Below are 23,573 nucleotides of genomic sequence, written 5' to 3'. Positions count from 1 at the left end.
ATTCATCCCTCTCTCCTTCCTAACCTCTGGTAATCACTGATGTTCCCTGTCTCTGTAGTTTTGCCTTCTCCAGAATGTTACATAGTTGGAATCACATAGGATATAGCCTTTTCTGATTGGCTTCTTTAACTTAGTAATATCATTTAAGATTTCTCCATATCATTCCATAACTTAATTACTCACTTCTTTTTAGTGCTGAGTAATATTTCATTGTCTGGATGTACCACATTTTACTTATCCATTAACCTATTGAAGGATGTCTAAATTACCTCCAAGTTATGACAATTGTGTCTAATTGTTTTGTGAATCCCTTAACTGCTTATTGTGGATATAAATAATTTTACTACTTGTGTCTTTTAACCCTCCTACTAGTTTTGTATGTGGTTGATTTACTACCTTCACTGTATACTTGCCTTTACCAATGAGCTTTTTCCTTTTGTAATTTTCATGTTTTTAGTTGTGGCCTTTTCTTTTTACTTAGAGAAATCCCTTTAACATTTCTCTTAGAGCTGGTTTGGTAGTGCTGAACTCTTTCAGCTTTTACTTGATGGCAATTATGAATAAAGCTACTACAAATATCTGTGTGCAGGTTTTTGTGTAAATTTCCAACTCATTTGTGTAAATAATAATAAGTGCCATTGTTGATTGTAGGTAAGAGTATGTTTAGTTTTGTAAGAAACCACAATACTGTCTTCCAAAATAGCGGTAGCATTCTGCATTCCCACCAGCAATAAGAGTTCCTGCTGCTCCACATCCTCACCACCATTTGGTGTTGTCACTGTTCTGGATTTCTACCATCCTAATAGGTGTATAGTGTCTTAATTTGGATTTCCCTAATGACATATGATGTTGGGCATCTTTTCATATGCTTATTTGCCATCTGTGTATCTTCTTTGGTGAGGTGTCTCTTTAGGTCATTTGTCCAATTTTTAATCGGGTTTTTACTTTTTTTATTGTTGAGTTTTAGGAGTTTTCTGTGTATTTTGGATAACAGTCCTTTATTAGATGTATCTTTTGCACATAAAGACATTTTCCCAGTCTGTGGTTTGTCTTCTCATTCTCTTGACTTCTGCAAAGCAGAAGTTTTTAATTTTAATGAAATCCAGCTTATCAATTATTTCTTTCATGGATCATGCCTTTGGTGTTATATCTAAAAAGTCATCGTGAAACCCAAGGACATTTAGATTTTCTTCTATGTTATGTTCTAAGAGTTTTATGGTTTTGTGTTTTATATATTGGTCTATGAACCATTTTGAGTTAATTTTTGTAAAGGGTATAAGTTCTGTGTCTAGGTTCATTTATTTGTATATGGATATCTAGTTGTTCTAGCAGCATTTGTTGAATATTATACAATAATTGTATAATGTGATAAATATTGCTATGTCTGAAATCATATTATGATATATAAATGTGTCAAAGCAATACACTGTATACCTTACTAATGTTACATGTCAAATTTATTCAATTAAAAAAAGACTACATTTTCTTCTTTGTCAAAGATCAGTTGACTACATTTATGTATGTCTATTTCTGTTTCTGGAGTCTATTTTGTTTCATTGATCTATATGTCTGTTCCTTTGCCAGTACTGCACTGTCTTGATTATTGTAGATTTATAGTAAATTTTGATGTTAGGTGGTATTCTGACTTGGTTCTTGTTCAATATAGTTTTGGCTATTCTGGATCTTTTATCTCTTCATTTAAATATTGGATTAGTTTGTCAGCATCCACAAAATAACTTCCTGGGATTTTTATTGAAATTTCATTGAATTGATGGATTAAGTTGTGAAGAATTGACATCGGTTTGGTTTAACTTGCATTTCTCTGATACCAATTAGTTAGGCTACCTCTTTATATACTCCTTAGCATTTTGGTTTCCTTTCCTGTAAATTACTTGGTCATATCTTTTGTCTATATATATAAAGTTTTTGAAGTTCCTATCTTTTTCTAGTTGCTTTGCAAGATTTCTGTGTATGCTCTGGATATTGGTCCCTGGTTAGTTTTATACTTTGTAAATATCTTCTCCTGATCTTCTGTCCATTAACTCTATCTATCATTCTATTCATTGACTAGAGATTCTTAATTTTGCTTTAATCAAATTCATAAATTTTTCTCATTATGGTTTGTGTCTTTGGGATTTTGTTAAAAAAGTCTTTCTTTACTGCTAGGTTATGAAGATATTCTCCTATATTTCCTCCTGTTAATTTCATAGTTTTGTCTTTCACCTTTGGTTCTTTAATGTACTTGTGATCACTTTTGGTCCAAGAATTACTTTATTTTTATACATGTAGTGAATCAGTTATCCAAATTTTGACTCCAAATAATTAATTATTTCCCAGTTAATTTGTGGTGCTACCTGAATTGGAAATCACGTCAAACTCTGGATCTTACTCTGAATAGTACTGGGTCTGATTATGAGCATTCTGTCTTGTTGCTTTGGCCTATTTGTTATTTCAGTGCAAACCACACTTTTCTTTTTTAATAATGGCTTAATTGTACAGCTGATAGCCTGGTATGGCAGATCTCTGTCAAGTCCTCTTTTTCATTGTTTAGCTATTTGTGGATATTTGTTCATCTCTACGATTTTTTTTAACAAAGTGAATCAGCTATACATACACATGTATCCCCATATCTCCTCCCTCTTGCGTCTCCCTCCCACCCTCCCAATCCCACCCCTCTAGGTGGACACAAAGCATGGAGCTGATCTCCCTGTGCTATGTGGCTGCTTCCCACTAGCTATCTATTTTACATTTGGTAGTGTATATATGTCCATGCCACTCTCTCACTTCATCCCAGCTTACCTCTCCCCCTCCCCGTGTCCTCAAGTCCATTCTCTACATCTGTGTCTTTATTTCTGTCCTGTCCCTAGGTTCATCAGAACCATTTTTTTTTATAGATTCCATATATACGTGTTAGCATACGGTAGTAGTTTTTCCGTTTCTGACTTACTCCAATCTGTATGACAGACTCTAGGTCCATCCACCTCACTACAAATAACTCAGTTTCATTTCTTTTATGGCTGAGTAATATTCCATTCTATATATGTGCCATATCTTCTTTATCCATTCATGTTTCCATGTCCTGGCTATTGTAAATAGTGCTGCAATGAACACTGTGGTGCATTACTCTTTTTGAATTATGGTTTTCTCAGGGTATATGCCCAGTAGTGGGATTGCTGGGTTGTATCGTACTTCTATTTTTAGTTTTTTAAGGAACCTCCATTCTGTTCTCCATAGTGGTTGTATCAATTTACATTACCACCAACAATGCAAGAGGGTTCCCTTTTCTCCACACCCTCTTCAGCATTTATTGTTTGTAGATTTGTTTGATGATGGCCATTCTGACGGGTGTGAGGTGATACCTCATTGTGGTTTTGATTTGCATTTCTCTAATAATTAGTGATGTTGAGCATCTTTTCATGTGTTTGTTGGCAATCTGTATGTCTTCTTTGGAGAAATGTCTATTTAGGTCTTCTGCCCATTTTTTGATTGGGTTGTTTGTTTTTTTTTATTATTGAGCTGCATGAGCTCCTTGTATATTTTGGAGATTAATCCTTAGTCAGTTGCTTCATTTGCAAATATTTCTCCCATTCTGGGGGTTGTCTTTTCATCTTTTTTATGGTTTCCTTTGTGCACAAAACTGTTAAGTTTCATTAGGTCCCATTTGTTTATTTTTGTTTTTATTTCCATTTCCCTAGGAGGTGAGTCAAAAAGGATCTTGCTGTGGTTTATACAGTCATACAGTGTTCTGCCTATGTTTTCCTCTAAGAGTTTTATAGTGTCTGGCCTTACGTTTAGGTCTTTAATCCATTTTGAGTTTATTTTTGTATATGGTGTTAGGAAGTGTTCTAATTTCATTCTTTTACATGTAGCTGTCCAGTTTCCCCAGCAGCATTTATTGAAGAGGCTGTCTTTTCTCCATTGTATATTCTTGCCTCCTTTATCAAAGATAAGGTGACCATATGTGCATGGGCTTATCTCTGGGCTTTCTAACCTGTTCCATTGATCTATATTTCTGTTTCTGTGCCAGTACCATACTGGCTTGATTACTGTAGCTTTGTAGTATAGTCTGAAGTCCAGGAGCCTGATTCCTCCAGCTCCGTTTTTCATTCTCAAGATTGCTTTGGCTGTTTGGGGTCTTTTGTGTTTCCATACAGATTGTAAAATTCTTTGTTTTAGTTCTCTGGAAAATGCTATTGGTAGTTTGATAGGGATTGCATTGAATCTGTAAATTGCGTTGGGTAGTATAGTCATTTTCTCGATGTTGATTCTTCCAATCCAAGAACATGGTATACCTCTCCATCTGTTTGTATCATCTTTAATTTCTTTCATCGGTGTCTTATAATTTTCTGCATACAGGTCTTTTGTCTCCTTAGGTAGGTTTATTCCTAGGTATTTTTTTCTTTTTGTTGCAATGGTAAATGGGAGTGTTTCCTTAATTTCTCTTTCAGATATTTGGTCATTAGTGTATAGGAATGCAAGAGATTTCTGTGCATTAATTTTGTATCCTTCTACTTTCCGAATTCATTGATTAGCTCTAGTAGTTTTCTGGTAGCATCTTTAGGATTCGCTATGTATAGTATCATGTCATCTGCAAACAGTGACAGCTTTACTTCTTCTTTTCCAATCTGTATTCCTTTTATTTCTTTTTCTTCTCTGATTGCTGTGGCTAGAACTTCCAAAACTATGTTGAATAATAGTGGCGAGAATGGACATCCTTGTCTTCTTCCTGATCTTAGAGGAAAATGCTTTCAGTTTTTCACCACTGAGAATGATGTTTGCTGTGGGTTTGTCATATATGGGCTTTATTAGATTGAGGTAGTTTCCCTCTATGTCTACTTTCTGTAGAGTTTTTATCATAAATGGGTGTTGAATTTTGTCAAAAGCTTTTTATTCATCTATTGAGATGATCATATGGTTTTTATTCTTCAGTTTGTTAATATGGTGTATCACATTGATTGATTTGCATATATTGAAGAATCCTTGCATTCCTGGGATAAACTCCACTTGATCATGGTGTATGATCCTTTTAATGTGCTGTTGGATTCTGTTTGCTAGTATTTTGTTGAGGATTTTTGCATCTATGTTCATCAGTGATATTGGTCTATAGTTTTCTTTTTTTGTGACATCTTTGTCTGGTTTTGGTATCAGGGTGATGGTGGCCTAGTAAAATGGGTTTGGGAGTGTTCCTCCCTCTGCTATTTTTTGGAAGAGTTTGAGAAGGATAGGTGTTAGCTCTTCTCTAAATGTTTGATAGAATTCACCTCTGAAGCCATCTGGCCCTGGGTTCTTGTTTGTTGGAAAATTTTAAATCACAGTTTCAATTTCAGTGCTTGTGATTGGTCTGTTTATATTTTCTATTCCTTCGGGTTCAGTCTTGGAAGGTTGTACTTTTCTAAGAATTTATCCATTTCTTCCAGGTTGTGCATTTATTGGCATATAGCTGCTTGTAGTAATCTCTCATGATCCTTTGTATTTCTACAGTGTCAGTTGTTAGTTCTCCTTTTTCATTTCTAATTCTGTTGATTTGAGTCTTCTCCCTTTTTTCCTTGACGAGTCTTGCTAATGGTTTATCAATTTTGTTTATGTTCTCAAAGAACCAGCTTTTAGTTTTATTGATCTTTGCTATTGTTTCCTTTATTTCTTTTTCATTTAGTTCGGTTCTGGTGTTATGATTTCTTTCCTTCTGTCATCTTTGGAGTTTTTTTGTTCCTCTTTCTCTAATTGGTTTAGGCGTAAGGTTAGGTTGTTATTTGAGATTTTTCTTGTTTCTTGAGGTAGGATTGTATTGCTATAAACTTCCCTCTTAGAACTGCTTTTGCTGCATCCCATAGGTTTTGGGTCATCTTGTTTTCATTTTCATTTGTTTCTAAGTATTTTTTGATTTCCTCAGTGATCTCTTGGTTATTTCATAGCATGTTGTTTAGCCTCCATGTGTTTGTATTTTTTACAGTTTTTTCCCTGTAATTGATATCTAGTCTCATAGTGTTGTGGACAGAAAAGATACTTGATATGATTTCAAATTTCTTAAATTTACCAAGGCTTGATTTGTGACCCAAGGTATGATCTATCCTGGAGAATGTTCCATGAGCACTTGAGAAGAAAGTGTATTCTGTTGTTTTTGGATGGCATGCCCTATAAATATCAGTTTGATCTTGTTTAATGTATCATTTAAAGCTTGTGTTTCCTTATTTATTTTCATTTTGGATGATCTTTCCATTGGTGAAAGTGGGGTGTTAAAGTCCCCTACTATTTTTGTGTTACTGTTGATTTCCCCTTTTATGGCTGTTAGCATTTGCCTGTGTATTGAGGTGCTCCTATGTTGGGTGCATAAATTTTTATAATTGTTATATCTTCTTCTTGGATTGATCCCTTGATCATTATGTAGTGTCCTTCTTTGTCTCTTGTAATAGTCTTTATTTTAAAGTCTACTTTGTCTGATATGAAAAGTGCTACTCCAGCTTTCTTTTGATTTCCATTTGCATGGAATATCTTTTTCCATCCCCTCCCTTTTGGTCTGTATGTTTCCCTAGGTCTGAAGTGGTTGTCTTGTAGACAGCATATATACATGTCTTGTTTTTGTATCCATTCAGCCAGTCTGTGTCTTTTGGTGGGAGCACTGAATCCATTTACATTTAAGGTAGTTATCGATATGTATGTTCCTATTACCATTTTCTTAATTGTTTTGGGTTTGTTATTGTAGGTGTTTTCCTTCTCTTGCGTTTCCTGCCTAGAGAGTTCCTTTAGCATTTGTTGTAAAGCTGGTTTTGCAGTGCTGAATTCTCTTAGCTTTTGCTTGTCTGTAAAGGTTTTAATTTCTCTGTCGAATCTGAATGAGATCCTTGCTGGATAGAGTAATCTTCATTGTAGATTTTTCCCTTTCGTCACTTTAAATATGTCCTGCCACTCCCTTCCGGCTAGCAGAGCTTCTGCTGAAAGATCAGCTGTTAACCTTATGGGGATTCCCTTGTATGTTATTTGTTGTTTTTCTCTTCCTGCTTTTACTAATTTTTCTTTGTATTTAATTTTTGATTATTTGATTAATATGTGTCTTGGCATGTTTCTCCTTGAATTTATCCTGTATGGGACTCTGCACTTTTTGGACTTGATTGAGTATTTCCTTTCCCATTTTAGGGCAGTTTTCAACTCTAATCTCTTCAAATATTTTTTCAGTCCCTTTCTTTTTCTCTTCTTCTTCTGGGACCCTTATAATTCAAATGTTGGTGCATTTAATGTTGTCCCTGATGTCTCTGAGACTGCCCTCAATTCTTTTCATTCTGCTTTCTTTTTTCTGCTCTGTGGCAGTTATTTCCACTATTTTATATTCCAGGTCATGTATCTGTTCTTCTGCCCCAGTTATTCTGCTATTGATTCCTTCTAGAGAATTTTTAATTTCATTTATTGTGTTGTTCATCAGTGTTTGTTTGCTCTGCAGTTCTTCTAGGTCGTTGTTAAACATTTCTTGTATTCCCTCCATTCTATTTCTAAGATTTTGGATCATGTTTACTATCATTGTTCTGAATTCTTTTTCAGGTAGAGTGCCTATTTCCTCTTCATTTGTTTGGTCTGGTGGGTTTTTACCCTGCTCCTTCATCTGTTGCATATTTCTCTGTCTTCTCATTCTGTTTAACTTAATGAGGTCTCCTTTTCGCAGGCTGCGTGTTTGTAGTTCCCGTTGTTTTTGGTGTCTGACCCCAGTGGGTGAGGTTTTGTAGGCTTCCTTGTGGAGGGGACTGGTGCCTGTGTTCTGGTGGGTGGGGCTGGATTTTGTCCTTCTAGTGGGCAGGGCCGTGTCTGGTGGTGTTTTGGGTTGTCTTTGAACTTAGTATGACTTTAGGCAGCCTCTCTGCTAATGGGTGGGGTTGTGTTCCTGTCTTGCTAGTTGTTTGGCATGGTCTTCCAGCACTGGAGCTTGCTGGCTGTTGGGTGGAGCTGGTTCTTAGTGTTGAGATGGAGATCTCAAGAGCTTTTGCTGATTGATATTACATGGGGCCAGAGGTCTGTTGTGGTCCAGTGTCCTGGACTTGGCTCTCGCATCTCAGAGGCTCAGGCCTGACACCCAGCCAGAGCATTAAGACCCTGCCAGCCACAGGGCTCGGAAGAAAAAAAGGATAAAAAAACCCCAACAAACCGATAGAACCCCACACCAAATGGTAAAAGCAAAACTAAACAGACAAAAATGATACAAGGAAGCATACACACACTCATAAAAAGAAAGCAAACAAACAAACAAACCAAAATAACGAACAGTCAGAACCCTAGGACAAATGGTATAAGCAAACCTAAAGAGACAAAATCACACAGAGACACATATACATATGCACTCACAAAAAGAGAAAAAGGGAAAGAAATATATAAAAAAGTAAAGAAGAGAGTAACAAGACCAATAAACAAATCCACCAATGATAACAAGCACTCAAAACTAAACTAAGATAAATATAAAAACCAGAAACAAATCAGATGCAGAAGGCAAACCCCAAGTCTACAATTGCTCCCAAAGTCTTCCGCCTCAGTTTTGGGAACATTCGTTGTCTATTCAGGTATTTCACAGATGCAAGGTTCATCAAGTTGATTGTGGAGATTTAATCCACTGCTCTTGAGGCTGCACAGAGAAATTTTTCTTTCTCTTCTTGTTCACACAGTTCCTGGGTTTCAGCTTTGGTTTTGGCCCTGCCTCTGCATGTAGGGCACCCTTAGGCATCTGTTCCCCACCCTGACAAGAGGGGGATAAAGCCACGGCTGATTAGGGCTCTCTCGCTCACTCATGCCAGGGAGAGGGAGGGGTACAGTAGTCATAATTGGAATGCCGGGCAAGCCTGTGGCGGCAGAGGCCAGCATGACATTGCAACAGCCTGAGGCATGCCGTGTGTTCTCCTGGAGAAGTTGTCCCTGGATCACAGGACCCTGGCAGTGGCGGGCTGCACAGGCTCCCAGAAGGGGAGGTATGGATAGTGACCTGTGCTTGCACACAGGCTTCTTGGTGGCAGTGGCAGCAGCTTTAGCATTTCATGCCTGTCTCTGAGGTCTGAGCTGATAGCCATGGCTTGCACCCATCTCTGGAGCTCGTTTAGGCAGTGCTCTGTATCCCCTCTCCTTGCACATTCTGAAACAATGGTCTCTTGCCTCTTAGGCAGTTCCAGACTTTTTCCCTGACTCCCTCCTGACTAGCTATGGTGCACTAGCCCCCTTCAGGCTGTGCTCATGCCACCAACCTGAGTCCTCTCTCTGGGCTCTGACCTCTGAAGCCTGAGCCTCAGCTCCCAGCCCCCACCCGCCCTGGCGGGGGAGGAGACAAGCCTCTCAGGCTGGTGAGTGCTGGTTGGCACCAATCCTCTGTGCGGGAACCTCTCTGCTTTGACCTCTGCACCCCTGTTGCTGTGCTCTCCTCCGTGGCTCCGAAGCTTCTGCCCTGTCCACCACCCATCCCCGCCAGTGAAGGGCCTTCCTAGTGTGTGGAAACTTTTCCTCCTTCACAGCTCCCTCCCAGAGGTGCAGGTCCTGTCCCTCTTCTTTTGTCTCTGTTTTTCCTTTTTTCTTTTGCCCTACCCAGGTATGTGGAGATTTTCTTGCCTTTTGGGAAGTCTGAGGTCTTCTGCCAGCGTTCAGTAGTTGTTCTGGAGGAGTTGTTCGACATGTAGATGTATTTTTGATGTATTTGTGGGGAGGAAGGTGATCTCCACGTGTTACTCCTCTGCCATCTTGAAGGTCTCCCCTTGTAGAATTTTTAGACTCAATTTATAAATTCTTCAAAAAATACAACTGGCATTTTGATTGGTATTGCATTGAATATGTAGATCAAGTTGAGGATATTTATCATCTTTATAATATTAAGTCATCTCATTCAAGAATTTGAATTGTCTTTCCATTCATTCAGATCATCTGTATATTCTTCATTGAATCTTTAATTTTTCTCCATGGCAGTCTTTTCTAAATTAAGTCCTAGATACTATATAGTTTTGAACTGTGAATGTCACTTTATTTTTTATAATACGCCTTTTATGATTTTGTAAGTTTAAAATATTTAAGTTGATATTGTATCTAGCAACCATGCTGAGCTATCTGAATAGTTATGTTATTTGGGGGCTTGAAAAAACAGAATGTATTGTTTAGTAGTTGTGGAGGCCAGACATCTAAAATCAGTAACACTGTACCAACATCAAGGTGTGGGCAGGGCCACACTCCCTCTGGAAACTCTAGGGGAAACTCTGTTCATTGCCTCTTCCACCTTCTGATGGCTGCCAGCATTCCTTGGCTTGTGGCCACATCACTCCAATCTCTGCCACCATGGTTACATTGCTTTCTCTCTTGTATATATCAAATCTCCCTCCATCTGCCTCTTATAAGGATACATGTGATTGCATATAGGGCCCACACATATAATCCGACATAATCTCTTCATCTCAAAATCCTTAATTTATTCATATATGCAATTTTTTTTTCAGATAAGGTAACACGTACAGGTTCTAAGGAATAGCATCTTGTATCTTTAGGGGCCATTATTCAGCCTACTGTGCTTTCCCAACTTGGTAAAATATATATAATTCAGCTCCCAATATTGCATGTTACTTAATGAAGAGACACAAAGGCCTTCCCACTAAAGTCAGGTACTAGAGAGGAATCATACAACTCCTATGTAACACTATTTTGAAGCTCTTACCTATTTTAATTAGACAAGAGAAAATAATTGGAGGATATAATAGTTGGACATGAAGAGTTAGAACTCTATTTTCAGATGACATGATTAGACATGTGGAAAATCCAAAAAAATTAATTAAAAATGACCTCAAATAAAATAATTTAGTAATGTAGCAGCTTATAAAATTAACATTCAAAATCAATAACATTCATAATAGAAACAAAAACCAATTACAAAATGTAATGGAGGAGAAGATCCTCTTATGATTAAAAAAAAAAAAGTGCCAAGGTAAAACTTAATTAGAGGTATCCAGAACCTACATGAGGAAAATAAACCTGAAAGTTATAAAAGATGATTTCAACAAATGGAAAAATGTGCCTCGTTCTTGGATAGAAAAACTCAACATCATTAAAAAATATCTTTTCTCTATTTTTATTTATAAATTTATGAAATGCCCAATAATGTTATCATCAGATTTTTTCCCCCTGTAGCAACACGATATGATTATAAAACTTGTCTGAAAGAACAAACAAGGAAGAATGGTTAAAACATCCTGAAAGAGAACAGCAATTGGGTGAGAGAATGGGAGGGTTTGCAGTTACATTACAGCAAACCACAAACCCTTTATAATTAAGACAGTTTGGTATTGACACATGAATAGACAGACAAGTGGGACAAGAGAGTAATGAGAAATAGAATAATATGCATATGGAAATTTAGTATATAGTAAAGGGAGCATCTCAAATCAGTAAGGACAAGATACATTTTTTAAAATAAATTTTTTTTTTAATGGTACACGGGCCTCTCACTGTTGTGACCCCTCCCACCGCGAAGCACAGGCTCCAGATGCACAGGCTCCAGACGCGCAGGCCCAGTGGCCACGGCTCATGGGCCCAGCCGCTCCGCGGCACGTGGGATCCTCCCAGACCGGGGCACAAACCCGCGTCCCCTGCATCGGCAGGTGGACCCCCAACCACTGCGCCACCAGGGAAGCCCCCAAAATAAATATTTTTAATAATAGAAGATTGTGGTTTACTTACAGAAAGATTAGCACACTTAAGAAAATTCAACATAGTATTTGTCAATGGAACTCAGCTGACCAAACTATTAAAACATTGTTTCTTGCTTTATAGTTCTGGACTGAAATCACAGATAATGGTTTCATTGTGTTCACTTTAAACTAGGGATATAAACTGTTTAATAAGTGAAATTAAGATGTTGTGTAGCCAGTGTCGTGCTGATAAATGTTTAATACATACACATATACATGTGTTTGTGTGTATGTATCAATATATATATCTATATCTATACACATATATATGTATTTATATATGTATACTATTAATTTTACTGATATAAAGGATATTTAGTAATTTATTAATAGTAATAAAATATACAATATTCTCTATTGTCAACACCATATAATTAATTGATTCTCACAGAATGCTTTCTTTGATTTTTGCCAAATTCTTATCCATAACCAACCTATGGTTGTAATTGATGAGTGTAACTTTCATGTGAATGTAGGTTGATATTTTCATTTACATTAATGAGTAAGCTGAAAGTGAAATGACAATGTTGAATCTTGACTTATTTGTGAAAGACATGAGTGACTTTGCTGAATTGGATAATAGGTTCCAACTACTGGAAGATTATTTCTCAATTTTTTGTGCTATTCATAGTGTAACAGCTACAGACAAATGCACTTTTAAGATGAATCTACATTGTTGACATTTTCTCCATCATTGTCTTAAGTCTAGGCCAGAGGTCAGCAAACTTTTTCTAAGGGTCACATGGGAAATACTTTAGACTTTTGGGGCCATTTAGTATCTATTGCAACTATTCACCTCTGTCATTATAGTACAAAAACATCCACAGATAATAGGTCCAAAAATGGGTGTGGTTGTGGTCCAGAAAGTTTTATTTACAAAAACAAGTGGCAGGTTGGATTTGGCCTACTGGCCGTAGTGATGTCTATAGTATACAGTCAACAAAACAATAACTTAAGCCCCTATTTTGGCACTGCCAACTTTCATGGTGTGAATACTACCACCATAGTCAATTTCATGCTAACAATATGATTTTTAATACTGAGTTGAGGAGAGATGTACAGCAGCATGCCATTCTACAGTCTTACCACCATATAGACACAACAGACAAAAATAACCCCAAGAACCTTGATAATAGTAAAATGTATTAAAATAATCAGGAAGTGATGAGTTTTGAATATTTATTAACTTTGCTTTGAACATGATTTATTTCATTGTACGTTTATATAATTTATTTTGTAATAATGGCTGTGTTTAGCAATCAGCTCACAAAATTCCTGAAAATTTAACAATCAGCTCTTGTGAGCTGGCATGAGCCAGCTACAGCACACCACTGTGTGTAGCCATGTGGGAACAGAGAAAATTGGATTCATTATTTACAGTATATACCAGAATTAATTCCAAATGGATCAGAAACACAAACATAAAAATAAGATGAGGGCCTCCCTGGTGGCGCAGTGGTTGAGAGTCCGCCTGCCGATGCAGGGGATACGGGTTCGTGCCCCGGTCTGGGAGGATCCCATATGCCGCGGAGCGGCTGGGCCCGTGAGCCATGGCCGCTGAGCCTGCGCATCCGGAGCCTGTGCTCCGCAACGGGAGAGGCCACAACAGTGAGAGGCCCGCGTACGGAAAAAAAAAAAAAAAAAAAAAAAAATAAGATGAAACCATGCAAGTACAAGGCAAGACATGGATGAATTCCTCTATAACATGAGAGTAGGGAAAACTTTCCAGACTATGGCTTGAAAGCCAGAGGTATTAAGGGAAATGAGATAGATTAGCTTCAGAAAATGAACTGAGGATTATTCTTTCTTTTTGCATTTTCTGGAACGACTTATGTAACATAGGAATTGTGTTTTTAACAGTTTGATAGAGTCTATTTTAAAAGCATCCAGGCCTAGAGCAATTTGGGATGGAGTTTTAACTACCAGTTACATTTCTTTGATCCTTGTAGGTCTATTTTAAATTCCTTTTTAATTCTTGTACCAGTTGACGTCTTATGTTTTCTAGGAATTTATCCTTTTTTTTTTTTTTTTTTTTTTTTTTTTTTTTTTTTTCTGGTACACGGGCCTCTCACCGCTGTGGCATCTCCCGTTGCGGAGCACAGGCTCCGGATGCGCAGGCCCAGCGGCCATGGCTCACGGGCCCAGCCGCTCGGCAGCATGCGGGATCCTCCCGGACCGGGGCACGAACCCACGTCCCCTGCATCGGCAGGCAGACTCTCAACCACTGCGCCACCAGGGAAGCCCGAATTTATCCATTTTATCTGTTTGTTTTTTAAATCTGCAGTTATTTCCCCATCTTCATTTTGATCTGTGTTTTATTTACTTTCGTTGTCTCTTTTTTTCTCTTGATCAGTCTTATCAGAGGTTTATCTTTGTATTTTTTCAAAGTAGAACTTTAGTTTTATTAATTTCCTCTACTAAAAAAAATCATTATATTGCTTCTTTTCCTTTATTATATCTTTTTTCTTCTTTGGGTTTGCTTTGATGTTCTTTCTTATAACTTCCTGAATTGGATGTTTAGCATATTTCTTTTCTTTTTTAACATTTATTTATTTAAATAAATAAATATTGGCTGTGCCGGGTCTTAGTTGCGGCATGCATGTGAGATCTAGTTCCCTTCAGGGATCGAACCCAGCCCCCTGCTTTGGGAGTGCAGAGTCCCCCCACTGGACCAATGGGGAAATCCCTCTTTTCAACTTTTTTTTTTTTTTTTTTTTTTGCTGTACGTGGGCCTCTCACTGTTGTGGCCTCTCCCGTTGCGGAGCACAGGCTCCGGATGCACAGGCCCAGCGGCCACGGCTCACGGGCCCAGCCGCTCCGCGGCACATGGGATCCTCCCAGACCGGGGCACGAACCCGTATCCCCTGCATCGGCAGGCGGACTCTCAACCACTGCGCCACCAGGGAGGCCCCCTCTTTTCAACTTTTATTGTTTACTGATAAGCATATTTAAAGGTGTAAATGCTCCTTCAAACACTGCTTTAGGTATGTCCCACACATTTTGTGTCTTCACGTTCATTCAATTCTAGATAGTCTCTCATTTTGATTATAATTTAATTTTTAACCTATGAGTTATTTAGTAACATGGTATTTTCAAAATATAGGACACTTAAAAAAACCTTTCCTGATACTAATTTCTAATATTAATTCATCTGCATGACATTGTTCCTGGCAAGTATATTGAGACTTCCTGTAGGCCTAATCTGTTAGTTTAAACATGAGTATGCTTCTAAAAATGTGTATTTACTATTTGTTGCATGAACTACTATAGCATATGTATCAAAGCATATATATTATACATAGCATACCACTGAACATTCATCTCAAAGATCTGAACAATATAATTAATAGGATAAGCCCACTAATTATACTGTTTAGATAAGGGTCTGCTTAATTTTTGTTTGCTTAATACATTTTTGATAGTTTGGTTTTAAAAGCTCCAACTATTTATATGTTTCTCTCCATATGCTGTCAGTTATTGTGACCTATTATTAGGTGCATACATGTTTGTGATGGTTATCTCTTCTCACTCTAATTTTTGTTTACCTTTTACCTTAATTTTTTTTTTAATCCACTATTATGATTGCTATTCCAGCCTTCTTTCATGGTTTTGGGGGTTTTTTTCTTCCTGTCTTGAACTCTTTCATTTTCAACCTTTTTGTGTCTTTTGGTTTTCAGAATTTTTCTCATACACAACATATGTTTAGATTTTGTTTTTATTTCTTAATACCCTCAGAAAGTATTTTTCTCCACTTATATTTATTGTAATTTCTTTTATAGTAGAAATTATTTCTCCCACCATATCTTGTATTTCAATTTATTGCATTTTCTGCTGGCTCAAAAAATTATTCTATTTTTGTTCAAGTATAGCTGCTTAAGACCCTTACTCATGTTTACTTATCCTATTACTTTCTTAAATTTATCAACGTCTGTATATCCAAGGAAATAATTTTAAAAACTTCCAGAAATAATGAAGAGATCATCAACTAGAATAAGAATCAAATTGAACAGTGGGTGCAAGATGACAAATGGGAAAAATACTTTTTAAATATTAAAAGAAAATAACTTTGAACCTAGAATTTTCTTTCAAATGTAATGACTTTAAAAAATATACATATACACATATTTGTATATATATATATGTGTGTATACATACATACATACATACGCACATATATATTCATTTCACTTCCAGTGCTGAAGCCTTAAAACTACAGAACAGGTAGTTGGGAAGGGAAGATGGAAGTCAGGTGGGGGTGAGCAGGACAAGTTGGAACCCTTATAGAAGCACAAGCTGGAACCTGTGGACAGACTGAAACTCATGTTAGTTCTTGTTACCTCTAACCTTGAATATATGTGCTTCTTGCAGAAATCGGGGGCTTTTATCACCATGGCCAAACACACACCTGGTCCAGAAATCAGAGAACCTTAAGGGGATCTATGGAAGGTGGAGCATTTGGAGGCTCCACTGCTTCTTCACACCAGTGAAGTGAGGTGGCAGGTAAGTGACAACACCTTTAGAACCTTTCACAGGGATCTTGCTTATGGCCCACCCTAACTGGAAACATACAAGAAAGGGGATTTGGGGAAAGGGAGTTCAGCCTAGCTAAGCTGACACAGCACAAAGCCACGGCTCACAGTTGGCCCTTTTCCTTCCACCATCTACATCTCCTAGCTTCTTTGTATTTTTTGTCTCTTTATCCTTTCCTGATGACCTCTAGGAGAGTTTCTCAATCTGATCTTCCAACTCAGTGATTTATTCACCTTTGTCCATCTTGCTATGTATCTTATCTATTGCCTTTTTCACTCTAGCTATTACATATTTCATACCTACTCCTCAGTTTAGTCCTTTCTTATGTTTTCTTGTTCTTGCTTCACATTGCTGGTATCAGCCTTAGCCTCTTAATATATTCATCATCTTTATTTTAATTTCTTCATCCATTTCCTCTTACAATTCTATATAATTTAGATGGTTTATACTGTTGAGTTTGTTGTCTTTCTTATATAGTAGTTGTATTCTTCTATGGTTTTCTGGTTATTTCTTTGAAAGAACTCCTCTACCCCTTTGAGTATCAGTTACTACACAAGGTTCTGTGCTGGGAAATGGCTACAACCCAGCCTTCAGTTGATGCACCTGTAGGTGAAACAAAGCCCAGGAAGAGAGCCTCATAGAACTGATGGTGATCATTCTAATTTTCCATCATCTACAAATAACTTCTGTAGTATGTCTTTCCCATTTAAACTCTCTAGAAGTAATCTCCATAGATTCATTCTCCCTGCCCTGGGGGTTTGGAGAATACCCAAAGGTAACTGGTCAGTACACACCACCCTTTCTATCCCTCCTTTCTCCTGCAGGGCTTTTGCACATCTCTTATTGCACCCTCCTGACCCCTGCAGCCATGACTGTTGCTGCCAGTTTCTTCGGTGATTGGCGGTCTGTCACCGTCCCCGGTGGCGAGAAGCGAGAACAGAAGAGACCCTCTCCTTTCACCCCTCTTCTCACAGCCACCTTAGCTGCCTTCCCTGGCTGGCTGAAGCCTTCTCTCCTTTCCCTCATACCCGCACCCCTCCGCAGCCCTCACATAACACTTCTGAGTCTTCAGACTGCCCAGGGACTTCTCATAGGGTTGTATTTTATTCATTTTTAGTCATTAGCTCCTCAAATCCAAGTTTCCCTCCAGCTTCTATAGTTTCTCTAGGGTTGATTTTCGGGAAGCAGCCAGTGGCCAGTGTAGTTTGTCATTTGACAGGATGAGAGAATGGTTTCTAGAATGAACAGGTGTACCATAAAAAGGGGAGAATTAGAGACAGCAGATGTTTGAGTTTTAAGGACAGAAAGGCTACAAGTGCACACCAAGAGATGCTTTTTTCTATGTTTAATTTTTAAAATTTATCTATCTATCTATAACTATGTAAATGTATTTATGTATGTTTGCATATATATGTGACTTTAAAAGTGAAATAATGCTGTCAGGCTTACAATGAAAACAGCAGTCTTCACCCCTTCCTGCTCCAAACTTCTGCTCCCTCAAGGCAACATATTTCGACATTTTAAAAAAACTGTTTCTTCTGGTGTTTACTTCCACATTCTAAGTAACATGCTTATATTACTGTTTCTTGATTTTTAAGTGTTAGCTATTATCTTTGGTTTCCTAATGTAGAAGATGGGGACTTGTACCCGATGTATTTTCCCTTCCAAGGAGTTCCCTTCCCCTTCTTACTCCAACTCCTAATATAGTTACGTCACTGCTTTCATTATTAATATTGAGTGTTTACACTATCATGCCCACGCAAACACTATTTACAGTTAAGACCTGCAGCATCCTAAGATTATATTTCCTTCCTTAAATAACTTTTTATTTTCTTAGGGTTAATACTTGTCTCTCCCCATTCCCACCACCATAGTTCAGTGCTCTCTATAACCTGTCTTAATTCTCTGATGGAGTTGTTGGATAGTTTCAGATGAAAACATCAGGTGATCTACCTGACTCTTCCCCTCCCCATTCCCATCCCTTTTGTACAAGCTCCATCTTCCTGCTCACACTAGAGTGCTGGTTAAACCTTCCCTTTATCATCATCTTGAAACTTCCTTTGCCCGCCTCCCTGTATGAGATCTCCTATTTCCTAATTTTGTATCTCCCTCTTTCTTGATTCATTCCCTTGTTTGGTGATGAAACTAATATTTTCTGGTCACTTCGTAAAAAAGAGTCCATAAGAGGTAAAATTTCAAGTATGCGTGCAGTGGTCAATTATTACTCAGGCTGCCCCACATTTTTGAACACCCCTTTCCCATTGTTTTAATAGTTTCCCACATTATAAATTCTGCATTCTTAAAGAAAGACATTTTTCAGGTCATTTTCTAGTTGTTGGATTGCAGACATGTGGCTTTGATTATACTTGTCAGCTGCATCTTTGCCAGAGTCAGAATCTGGATCCAGAACTGGACTACTTGGGAAAGAGGCAGGGCCTAAGGCTTCCACTTGACAGGTGCAGATCTGGGTACAGCAGCACAGCAGGGCTATGAAGTGATGGCAGAGACAGAGGTGGGACCTGGAACCAGTGCCAGCAGCCTCCTGGCTTGGTGGTTTCTGTGAGAAGCAGTGACTCCCTCACTGGGCAGCTCTGTGCCATGGTGCTTGGGTGTCACTCGTGGAAACACAGTCCATTTCCTCCACCTCAGTCTGTGAATTCTGTCTCATAACTAGTCCTTTTGGCTTAAACTGATATCTCAGTCTGTTAGGACCGCTATAACAGAATACCACAGACTGGGTGGCTTAAAATCAACAGAAATTTATTTCTCACAGTTCTGGAGGCGGCATGCTCGGGATCTGGTGAGGGCCCCCTTCCAGGTTGCAGACTGCCAACTTCTTCCTGTGTCCTCACATAGCAGAAGGGGCAAGGGAGCTTTCTTGGGTCTCTTTTATAAAAGGTATTGATCTCATTCATGAGGGCCATTCACCACCCTCCTGATACCATCACACTGGGCATTAGGATTTCAACATACAAATTTGGGGGAGACACTAATATTCAGACCATAGCAACTGGCTAGAATAACTTCTGCTATATTAAACTAGCCTGGCTAATATGCCTTGCATGCCTAAAGGTATCTTTATTCTACTGTAGGATATAAGGGTTTGATTGAGACTAGAATTCTAATTTGGAAATCATTTCCCTCAAAAACTAGAAAGCATTTCTCCATTACCTCTGGCTTCTATTGTTGTTGCTTAGAAGTCTGAAGTTGCTCTTTTTCCTGAATCTACATGTGATTCACTTCTCTCCAAAGCTTTTTTGTTTATCTTAAAATAGTATTTACTTTTAAAGTTTTTCTTTTTATGTTATCAAATCTACAAATGGTCATATTTTAAAGTCAAATAGTTCTAGATGTTGTTTTATGAAAAACAACTATTTCCTGACTTGGTGCCCCCATTTCCTTATGATAGGAAGCAGCCACTTTTACTAGTAGTATATATGAATATATAGTTAAATGCATTTTTAGCACATGTGAAATGGATCCCAGGAAGTTTTTCAAAATTCTCACATTTGGCTGTTATTCACTTTTTCAAGAAAACATTACAGATAAAAGAAGATGACTGCCTTGTATCTAAACAGACTTTAGGATATAGATGTTAAAGATCACATAATAACAATTGTTGGTGAGATTTTCCTGTCTTTTTACTCATTTGGTGGTAGAATCTGAATCTGGGCTGGGCCCTGAAATAGAAGGAGCTTCTATTTCTAGGGGGTGGCTCCATGAATGAGAGGTCTTTGAGGTTCCTGAAACCAGCATCCAGGATGGGACTCCTGACCTTGGAAAAGGCGGGGTAGTGAAATCTTAAGAGCTGCAGTTGAAAGCCCAGGAAGGTTGTTGTGGAGCTTCTTGGCCGAGCCTAGCACTGTGGGATTGGGGTCCCCCTCCAGGGAACCTAGAAGAACCACTAGAGGCTGGGCAGGTGGTGCACTGCAGAGGCCAGCCTCAGCTGATCACCTTCTATTCTATTTAAGCACCTTCAGAAACAGCAGCATCGGGCAGAGGAAGCCACTCCAGGCTGTCCAGGCTTCAGCTGCAACTTCATCTGCCTTCCCTGTTCCTGCTCACTCCAAGCCAACCAGCTTTTGTAGCAGTGGTGAAATTCTCCAGCCATAATGGAGTGTGTTTGGCTCCAAAGTAGCAAAGTAGTAGGATAGAAACAAACAGGATTCCCTCCTTAGGCTTTTTAGCATCTTGGAATCCTGGAATTTCTACATGTATGGAAGGGATGAGGGGATCCAAGAGATAAACTAATTTCCTGCTAATGTGGACATTGGGGGCTCCAGTGCATCATCAGGGACCCTCCTGAGGCAAGATTGGCTGTTATTCAACAAACAACCTGTGAAGTAAGATGTACTGGTTACACAAATTATATTTTACTGACACTATCTTTTGGTTTCTCTTGACACTAACAACTCTGGTTACCTGCTGTATGGACTCAATATTTGTGTCTCCCCCCACCCCCCAAATTCATATGTTAAAATCCTAATCCCAATGTGATGGTATTAGGAGGTGGGCTTTGGGGTGGTGATTAGGTCATGAGGGTGGAGCCCTCATGAATGGGATTAGCGACCTTATAAAAGGCCCCAGAGAGCACTTGTCCCTTCCTCCATGTGAGGACATAGTGAAAAGACTACTGTCTATGAACCAGGAAAGCAGGTTCTCGCCAGATGCCAAATCTGTAGGCACCTTGATCTTGGACTTACCAGGTTCCAGAAATGTGAGAAATAAATATTTATTGTGTAAGTCACCCAGTTCATGGTATTTTTGTTATAGCAAAACAAGACCCCTGTGATTTAATTTTTTTTTTTAATTTTTAGTGGTTGAAGATGAGAGGTTGGGGAGCACAAAGTGGGAGGGACTAGACCTGCCTTTATTTTTCTTTGTCCAAAGTTCCATCCCAGGTTGCCCCTGTTGAACCAAGAGAGTTTCTACACCTCACAGAGATAAATTTGCATCCACTTTGCATATTTCTTCTATGCAGAATAGGACGTTTTATCAAAGATAGGGAAGAAAAGCTTAACAGCTTTAAAGGTGGACATAAGGAGCTCTGACCTTAGTTTCCCTGAACAATAGCCCAAAACAAAAATGCTAAAAAAAAAAAAAAAAAATCCCCAAGCCATAAAACCAAACAAACAGAAGCACTTGGTGAATCGTTAGATTCCTGTACCAGGGTGAATAATACAGCTTCCACAAACAATGATGAGCCTGATAAGAAACTCAGAGCAGTGTTGGCCGCTGAAGATTTTCTGAAAATGAAAAGAGGCAAATAGCCCAAACCAGGCCACACATCTGTGACCCTTGCTAAATGGCTTGTTTGCTCCATCACAGCTGTTTTCAAGGTCCTGGAAGTCAGTTCCTTTGCTTAATCCAAGGTGAATTGGACCCACAGAGTCTTTCAGTCACACACAGTCCTGCCATAGTCATATTTGCACAGACGTTGTGTCAGCTGTCCTGATTCCTTGGATGATGTGAGGCTGTAGCTATGACTGTGAATAATGAAAGACACATTCTTCCTTTGTAGTTAGAGAGAAAGGGCACCAAAGAACAGATCCATATATTAAATGGAAGGTGTAGGTTGGAAATGAACAAATGGATTCCAATAAGATAAGGGAGATTATTTAAATTTGATAGCAAGTGGTTATAGCTTGAAGAAATTTGAATATGAGAGGTTCTAGTCAAGCATTTTTTACTAGAAAAAGCAAATCTCTAAAGTAAGCAAAATTAATCGGAATGTATCAGCTCAAGAGAGAACAAGATATGGCACTTGGAAAGGAAAGGTAATAATGGCAATAATAATGTTCAGCTTCTGTTATTTTTTGAGGCTGGTTCAATAAAATGTAACATAACATTAGCAGTTTCTTGGAAAAAAAACCCAGTCAACTGCTCTTCTCTTTTATCTATGGCTCCATATTCCACATAAATTATTCACTGCTGTGGTTAGTTCCTCATAGTTGGTGCATCCCCAAAGAATTCTGTGATGTTAAGTAACAATGAAAGTAAAATTTGTAATATTTTATTTGTTAACTAAAGCTTTATTTATAAATGATCATCCATTTGTTTTTAACCTAAATGCTTCCTCAATTTCAACTATTGGTTTCACTCCATTCAAATCTAGGATTCTTACTATGTATGCTGTAGTCTGGTATATTATGACATCTTTTTCAATTCAAAATATCCTAGTCACGGAAAGAGTGATTTTTCCACATTGTTTGCTAACCTGTTACCTTTCCACAGCCTTGGAGGGATGGCTGTATAATGTGTTACACTGAGAACAAAATCAAGTTGAGGCAGTGTCTTCTAGGTGTTTCTGTTTAATCAAGCTGGGTATCAGAACCCTAACATCAGCTTGGGTTTATTTGGTCCAGTTATCTGTATGATAACTTTGAGGACCTTTTTAACTGAGGACTTTATAAAGATAATAAAATGATTTTTTGAGAATAATTGAAACCAAAGCCCTGGAATTCAAACTAATTATCAACTTTGGCATTAATATAGACAACAAACTGTAAACTATCGCAAGTGGAATTTGATCTCATTTTCCAGTTCTCCCTCCTCTGTATGAATGGCTCAGGGAGTTTTTTCTGTTAACATATCTCTTCTGCTGAGCTCCCCTTTTCCTCATCAACAGTCCATGCTTTTCAATGTCCCTGGCTCTCTGTGCTGTTATGGGCCCATATTGCAGTTTCTCTGGCTCTATGTATGTCAAGTCTAAAGTTTTCTTCAAGTCTAGGCTGTATCAATTGTTATTGTAGACCTGCTTGAGTGTGGGATGCTCTAGAAAATACTGATGTCCTACTGTGCTTGAGTATCTGGGAGCACCTGTGGATTCTGTGCCAGTCCCTCCATTCCTTCCTTCTCAGCAAGCACTGTCCTGCTTCCACCCTCCCTCCTCCAGCTGTGGTGTAGTCCTCTCGCTGTTGTCTTGGATGATGTGCAGGATTCTAGTCACTTTCTTTTGGCTGAAACAGTGTCTCCCTCATGGAGGTAAGGTGAAATAAATTCCTCCACTCAGTGGTACCAAGATATTTCCTGCTCAGTGCCGTTAAACATCCTCCAAACTACAGCGGTTCAGGAGATGTACGATTACTGTCTACAGAACATGCAAGGAAGCCACTTAGACATGAGGATGTGTGTTGTGGAATTAAGGAGAACGGCTCACACCTCCATCACTAACAAAACTCTCTCCCTCCCTCCCTCTTTCCCTTCCTTCCTTTCTTCCCTTCTTATTCCTTTCAATTGCTTTGGAAAGAAGTTTGACTTACCACATACTGGACATGGAGGTGGTGGCTTATTAACCCATATTCCCACACATTTTCAGTCTTGACTCTGCATCTGAATAATACCTAACAGCTTAAAAAA

At 38.5% G+C, this 23,573-nt stretch overlaps 1 long non-coding RNA gene across 1 annotated transcript in view; it reads left to right on the top strand.

Annotated features, from left to right (window-relative positions):
- Window positions 1–23,573, top strand: part of LOC309804378 — a 138,336-nt gene that overhangs the window by 83,084 nt on the left and 31,679 nt on the right. Inside the window, exon 2 of the long non-coding RNA XR_014294118.1 lies at window positions 16,053–16,184. This is a non-coding gene — a long non-coding RNA (uncharacterized lncRNA). The remainder of the gene's footprint in view (window positions 1–16,052; window positions 16,185–23,573) is intronic.

Source organism: Mesoplodon mirus, assembly GCF_964341445.2.
Source record: "Mesoplodon mirus genome assembly, chromosome: 5".
NCBI lineage: Eukaryota > Metazoa > Chordata > Mammalia > Artiodactyla > Ziphiidae > Mesoplodon > Mesoplodon mirus.
The sequence above is the reverse complement of the archived record's forward strand: the minus strand, read 5'-3'. Positions and strand labels throughout refer to the sequence as shown.